Source organism: Nicotiana sylvestris, chromosome 6, assembly GCF_000393655.2.
Source record: "Nicotiana sylvestris chromosome 6, ASM39365v2, whole genome shotgun sequence".
Taxonomy (NCBI): Eukaryota; Viridiplantae; Streptophyta; class Magnoliopsida; order Solanales; family Solanaceae; genus Nicotiana; species Nicotiana sylvestris.
In genome coordinates, this window is record NC_091062.1 from 139,841,096 (window position 1) to 139,849,087 (window position 7,992).

The 7,992-nt window shown below is 38.2% G+C and overlaps 1 long non-coding RNA gene across 1 annotated transcript; it reads left to right on the plus strand.

Annotated features, from left to right (window-relative positions):
- The first annotated feature begins 723 nt into the window (after window positions 1-723).
- LOC104228222 (uncharacterized) lies at window positions 724-3,944 on the plus strand. The gene is made up of 3 exons (XR_711295.2): window positions 724-854; window positions 1,573-3,513; window positions 3,587-3,944. It is a non-coding gene; the product is annotated as an uncharacterized lncRNA (long non-coding RNA).
- The last annotated feature ends 4,048 nt before the right edge of the window (window positions 3,945-7,992 follow it).

The window sequence follows — 7,992 nt, forward strand, 5'->3', positions numbered from 1 at the left end:
TGATTAAGGTGATGAGACTAGTAAGAGGAACCTTATCTTCCCTGACCGTTTTAAAGAAAAATTGAATATTTCTGGAATGACTGTTTCTCAGATATATACTATTGTCTGCTTGTTATTGAGTTTATTAATATTTGACTGCGTCCCACGTGTGATTCGTGAGCGGGGTAATAGATGCATCTATGGTTCGAGTCGTTCGACCCTCGGCAGTGCACAATTTACTTTTATGTTGGATCGGACCGTACGTCCCCGGGTGTTACTTGCGCATGTTTTATTTAGTGTTTTCTGTGGACTGAACTTCATATATGCCTTGAAATGTAATAGATACCCATGATATTATCTGGAGAAAGAACTGCTCTTCCTTGCCATAAAATGTTAAATAAATGGTACTAACCATGCTTATTATAAATTCTTTCTCATATTATTTGACGCTAGTAAGTATCAAGTCGACCTCTCATCTCTACTTCTTCGAGATTAGACGGGATACTTACTGGGTACATATTATTTATGTACTCATACTACACTTATGTACTTATAGGGATGACAAATGGGGCAGTGCGGGGCGGGGCGGTTTTCAGCATTCGCGGGGAGGGGCGGGTTACAATGTTTGCGGGGCAGGGCGGGGCGGGGCGGGGTCTAATTTTTTTAAAAAAAATTAACGTGGGGTGGGGCGGGTCGCGGGTTTTTTGAAACCTAAATCTTGAACTAAAAGTCTAAAACGCTGCCAGATCCTAAATCTTGAACTAAAACCTAAATACAATCACGACTCACGCACATGCCACATCGCACTCAGCCTGTCGGTCATCGCCGGAGTGCCTCCCATCAGCCTCCCGTCAACCCTCACCGACTCTCTTACAGTAAGCCATCTGCCTTTTGTAGCCATGGCTCCTGAATCTCTCATGCCATTTCAGCCTATTCATTTTGATGCTTCTCTGATTTCTTTAATATTTCTTTCTGCTCAATAGTTGAATGATATTTATTCTATAGAGAATTGCAATTGCTGAGTAGAAACTTCTCATTTCACTATCATTCATTCTCATGTTTGAGTGAATTTTTTTTTGTTTTCATTTACTGTAGAATCGGGATGCCTGTTGCCCAGCTTGCCAATAGATTTAACATATGACCAGTTATGAACACAGTTGATTGTGCCCAACAAAAGAATATTAAAATGAAACTGATTATACATGAGAAGCTATAACTTTTCTTGGTATTGCTTTAGTAGAATGGCCAGTTGATGATATACACAACAGGGAAAATATCAAGAGAAACCAGAAATTTGCGATCCTCTGTCTTCTGTTTATGCTTCTTCTGCTTCTTATATGACTCCTTGTTGTACTTTCTTCTTGAATTGGAACTGTCATTTGGACCAACCAAAAGTATTACAAAAATGGTATAGCTAGGAATAGAAATGTCTTGAGTAGAATTCAGAGATGTTGACCATCTTAAAAGAAGCTTGATTCTTGAACTTAGACTAAGCTTAGCTTTGTTTTCTTCTGCTAAAATTTCTACAAAAGAATAGACTTGAAATATTCTGAATACCAACTTCATCTCTTGCTTTTATCTTTATTTTTGTAGAAAAGTATGGAGTCTCAAGGCGAACAAAATCCAATGTGTTCATCTTCAAGTACAATTTCTATTGAGATTGAGAGTCGAGGGCTTATGCAGTCTGATGAAGTTAATATGGAAGTTGTTGTTGAAACAGGTAAAAGAAAACTTAGTTCTGATGCATGGAAACATTACAAAGTGGTGAAGCTTAATGGTGTTCGCTTTGCTGTTTGTAAGTATTGTAACACTCGTATCAAATCAACAAGAATGTGGGACATCATCTTTATGGGATCATATTCGTAGATGTCGTAAGAAGCCAAGTAACTTAGAAGACGGGGGTGGTTTGGAGGGTGATGATGGTAGCCAACAACATTATTTTGATCAAGATATTTCACGTAGGGAACTTGCTCATGCCATCATTTTACATGAATACCCTTTGTCTATTGTCGATCATGTTGGATTTAGGAAGTTTGTTGCTAGTCTTCAGCCATTGTTTAAAATAGTGTCTAGGAACACAATCAAGAATGATATTTTGAAGATTTTTGACAATTTGAAATCAAAAACTTCTAAGTTGTTGGAAAAACTCACAAGTAAAATTGCAATAACAACTGATATGTGGACTTCAAACAATACAAAAAAGGGTTCATGGCTATTACGGCACATTTTATTGATGATTCATGGAGGCTTCAAAGCCATATTCTTAGATTTATTTATGTTCCTGCTCCACATGATAAGGATACTTTGTGTAGTGTGTTGCTTAATTGCCTGTTAGAGTGGAATCTTGAAAGAAGAATATCAACAATTACAGTTGATAATTCTAGTACAAACAATGCTATGATGAAAATCTTGTTAGATGAGAAACTTTGTAAGAGGGATTTATTGTTGATGGGTCGAATTTTGCATGTGCGTTGTGCCGCACACATCTTAATTTGATTGTGCAAGAAAGACTAAAGGTGATAGAAGATGGTATTAGTAATGTGCGTAACAGTGTCTTATATTGGATAGCATCTTTAGGCAGAATTGAAAGATTCGAAGAAGCTGCACGGTTGCTACATATTTCCTGTACTAAAAAGTTGGAGTATGATTGCCCTACTCGTTGGAACTCAACATATCTTATGTTGAGAACAACCCTAAATTACAAAGAGGTGTTTACAAAGTTGAATTTAAATGACATCAATTATCGTTATTTTCCAACCGAAGGGCAATGGAGTGCAGCACATGAAGTTTGTGAAAAGTTGCAGCTATTTCACCATATCACTGAACAATTCTCAGGGAGTTAATATCCAACTTCAACTCAATACTTTTCAAAAGTTTGTGATATTAAGCTAGAATTGGAAGCTTGGGTGAAAAGTTTAAATTCTTTGATTAGCTCTATGGCATCATCAATGTTGTTGAAATTTAAAAAATATTGGAATGATATGCATATTTTGATGGGGGTAGCTACTATCTTTGATCCGAGATTTAAGATGAAGTTGGTTGAGTTTTATCTTGCACAAATTTCTGGTGAAGAAGCTTTACATAAAATTCAAGAAGTTCGAAACCATTGTTTTGATCTCTTTCAAGAGTATACGAGCAGAGTGGTTGCTTCACATGAGTCATTTCAAGCATCTAGTTCTAATGAAGTTGATGCTGTTGTTGAGGGTGATTGACTGTCTAGTTTCGATAGGTTTGTCGCTTCGAGTAGCGTGAATGTGGACCCAAAATCGGAGTTGGAGTCATATTTAGAAGAAGAAGTGCTACCTCGTACGCCATCATTTGACAGTTTAAGCTGGTGAAAGACAAACGGATTAAAATTTCCTACTTTGCAAAAGATAACTCGTGACTTCTTAGTCATTCCTGTCTCTACCTTTGCTTCAGAATCGGTCTTTAGCACTAGGGGGAGATTGATTAGCCCGCATCGTAGTAGACTTTATCCTACTACTTTGGAGGCTTTGATGTGTGCTCGCACTTGGTTATGGAACGAGATAAATGGTAAGTAACTTTTTTATGATTTACTATGTTAATAATAGTATTCACTTTCTTATACTATTATATCTTTTTTTAGGTTCGTGTTCAAGCATTGATAGAGTTTCATGTCCGACGATGCTTGATGAAGAAGAAGATCCATATGTTTCAGTTGCTTGATAACTGAAGGAAGTCGGAGATGCATTATTTCTGATGAAGAAGAAAATCCCAGTGTTTCAATTTTTGCTTTGTTGTAACAGACTAATCAGAGTTCTCATTTAGTATTTTGGGATTAGTTTTCGCAAAGCAATTTTCTCGTATCTTAAACTTCTTAAACTGTAAAATACTTGCTAGCTTTTCTTGCTATGTTTGTTATTTATTTGAAAGCATCTTTAGCAGTTTGGCAAAGACAGAATTCAGCAACAAATGGCTAAAGTTTGCTCAAAGTTTACATCAAATTGTTAGAGATAATGCTATGCTTTTGTTGCGCACAGTCAACTGCAAATTGGGTAGTATTCTTATCTATGGCTCAGCCATAATGGCTGTGCAAATATCAGCAAGTTTAGGTTCAGATGCATAAAGAATATACCTTTTATATGGAAATATCCGTCTGCACATTGGTCGCGATGGATTACCACTACAAGCCTATAGAGTTTGCTATAAGTAGTGGTTCTTTGTTCTAGTTTATGTGCTTGTAAATAATGAATTTTTTATCAGCTTGCTTTCGCATAGAAGCATATACGGTTTGCTATAAGGAGAAATATTTTTTTGTCAAAGATTAGAGTTACATATATGAACCAGTATGCTATGATGTTCCATTTTCTATGCCAGAAAAGAACGTGTAAGAAGAAGAATTTTGTGTCTCCGTTTTCCATTTGAGTAGTTATGTTCCAAAGCCTTTGAAGTGAGAATTGTGTCCGCTCCAGTTTTGATTTGTCTAAATATTAGTAAGTAATAGTTGTCACACCTCCTTTTTCCGCACCCGCGAGGGTGCAAGGGAGTTTTTCCAATTAAAGGACAATCGAAACGGGATTGGTTTAATTATTTCAGAGTCGCCACTTGGGAGATTTAGGGTGTCCCAAGTCACCAATTTTAATCCCGAATCGAGGAAAAGAATGACTCTATATTACAGTCTGCGTACCAGAAATCTGGATAAGGAATTCTGTTAACCCGGGAGAAGGTGTTAGGCATTCCCGAGTTCCGTGGTTCTAGCACGGTCGCTCAACTGTTATATTCGGCTTGATTATCTGATTTTATACAAATATGAACTTATGTGCCAATTTTATCTTTTAACCGCTTTTATCATTTAATGTTATTTTTATCAAGAATTGCAACATCGTGGAAAACACACCTCGAACCACGTTACAATCAATGTACCCGTGGTTAGAGCTACGTTTCAACTCTGTTGGGATTGGGATTTGAGTCACATAAATGTGCACCCGAGTTTAGGAAGATAAATTATTAAAAGCGTGCCTAACGCAACTAGCGTATTGTTATTTTGGGGAAGGCCATAAAATTAGCTAAACGGCCTGTCCCGAATTCTAAGTGTTTTAATATATATACATTTAGAGGGCCCCGCAGCTTGTGCATTTTTGTTCGTCGAGGCTCGTCTCATTCATTATTTAAAACAGAATTTGCAACGTCATGGAAATGCATCTCAGACCACGTCACAATCAATGTACCCGTGATTAGAGACACATTTCGATTCCGTTGAGATTTGGATTTGGGTCACATAAATGTGCACCCGAATTTAAGAAGTTAAATTATTAAAAGCACGCCTAAAGCAACTAGCGCATTGTTATTTTGGGGAAGGCCGTAAAATTCGCTAAACGGCATGTCCCGAATTCTAATTATTTTAATATATACATATAGAGGGCCCTGCAGCTTGTGCATTTTTTCGAGGCTCGTCTCATTTTTATTTATTTATCTTTTTTATATTTTTCTTTTTTTCTTTAAAAAAAGGGTAAACTTAAAGTTACTACATTTTTACTTTATCTATTTAAAGATTTAATTCAATGTTATTAAAATATATTGCAAGTCATGTTATACGCAACGTACTAGTGGTTCACGACAAGTTCTATTTAACTATGTTCCAAATTGGAGCCGGGTCACATGAGATGCACCCCCGGTTCCTTTAATCTAATTACATGCAAACCAACAATATTGCCACAAATCACTAATTTGACGCTATTTATAAACTATCATTCTTTTCCCTCTAAATCTAGTTTAATGAAATATAAGCTAATAATCTAATAATAAATGGCAAACATCTAACAATTTGTGATAAACAAAAATATAAAACTAACAACAGAACATAACATTAACAATCAACAATAAACTAACATGACGAGATAAACTTCAAAATACGGCAAATGTACAACTACTACTCAAATTTACCGAGACAAGACATGGAAGCAAAGAACACACCGAGACAACAAAAATAACATGAATACTCACGTTTAACAGCAACGTCGAGTTTCAACATCTCGAACTCGCCAAAAATGGACAGCAACAACCTCGACGTACCGGACCTCGACGAACCAAAGTCGACCTCGACGGAACTCATCCCGGACAGAACTTCTGGGCTGTTTTGTTGAACGTTTTCGTTAGGTTTCAGTTTGTGCGTATGTGTGTTTTCTTGGTCAGTCATGGCAAGGGGGAAAGGTCGTTCATGGCTGGACGTTGCAGGCAGCCGTTTGGACGTGGGGGTGCAGCTGGATGGTCGCCTTGGCGTGGTAATACAGGTTCGTCGCCGGGGCTGCGAGGGGTCGTCTGGGCAGTGGCGTTTGGTGGTGGTGCTGAGCTGGGTTGTTTAGTGGTGGTTTGGGTCGGGTTCCGACTGGTTTTGGGTAGGGTTCCGTTCGCTTTCTGGTTTCTTGGCCGGAGAAGGACGTGACGCAGCAGCAGCATCAACAGCTGCTACTCGACAGGGGGGTCCAATGGTTCGAGCGTTGGGGGGATGCGACTGGTTTGGGTGGTGGTGGTGGCTTTGGGGTGGTTTCGCCGGTGAGTGACAGTAGGGTGGTTGATGGTGGTCTTGGGGTGTTGATGGTGGTTTTGGGCAGTGGGGGAGTTAGTCGCGACGACGACGGAGGGAGCTGGTTGGGTGGTTGTCGACGATGGTTATGGCGTTTGGACAGTGGTCGACGATGGAGGTCGTTCAAGCGTTGGGTGGGGGGGGAGGTCGGGCTCCTTAGGGTTTTTTGGTTCTTCTTCTTTTTGAAGAAGAAGATCTACAGTGGAAAAATCCACTGCTTTCAAAATCTGTCCCCCCCCCCCCCAAAATTTTAAAGTCCCCTGTGCATTTGTAATGGTTTTGCCCAGAAAAATGAGCCCCACGTGTGGTGGGGTTCGAGACTTGTGTCCCCCACGCGTGGTGGGGTTCCCCATGTGTCATGGACTCGGTTTATTATGGGCTAGGTCCGAAAATTAGGCCTAAAACCGGGTAGTTTGAACCCGAATATTATTCTTTTGCCCGGATCCGAGAAATAGGAAAACGTTGCTTAACTAGTCCCATGTAAGCAAAATAACTACCAAAATAAGACTTAATTATTTAAAACAAAACTATATTATTATTTTCTTAATATTTTTCGAGATTAAAAATAACTACAAAATATTAATAAAACTATTTTTTTTTGTAATTTTCGTTTTTATATAAAGATAAAATATAAAGCAATATTTTTGTATTTTTTCAAAAAATAAAAATGACTACAAAACATTAATAGAATTATTTTTTGGTAATTTTTGAAATTATGTAAAGTACAAAATAAGGTACTATTTTTTGTATTTTTCAATTTTATGAGAAATACATAAACTTTTAGTTTATGTATATATTTTTTTGTAATTTTTCTTTTTGTAACGAAATAAAGCAAAAATAGTCAAAATAGGTATATTAGACCTAAATTACATATTTATGCTAAAAAATGTGAAAATCCTCGGGGAGGGTCAAAAATCCGGTGTCTACAGCTGCCCTCTTTGACTGGAAACACGAAGAGTTTTCCGACAAAGAACGACTAGACATGTTTTTGACCCGACCATTACTTGGATGGACTACACTAAGGGAAGGGAGGGAATGTGACCGAGCCCTGGTATCTGAGCTGCCTACATATCCTTGGTTATACAGGAATCAGGCCACGTGTAGTTCAGATATGAGAGATGGTGGAGTGTACCGAGGTGAAGAGCCGATCGAGGTTCCGTTCCGTTGAGGTTCCGGTCCGTGGTCCTGTCATTACATCAAGAATGATAACTGAAAAAAAGACTAACTAAACCTATCAGCTACTAGTTACAAGGATTCCTATCTCTAAGTCTTCTGAAACTTGATCTTGAGTCTTGAATGGTGCTTCATACAGACTTTGGATTTGAACCTTGATACTTGCTAATTGTAGGCGTTAGTTCTTGAGCAGACCACGTTTGTTCTCCACTTCCGTACTTTGGATTCAATTTTTTTTTGTGACCAGCCTTTTGTGAATGCTAGGGATTCCTGTTGTATTCCTCTGCTTTATTGAC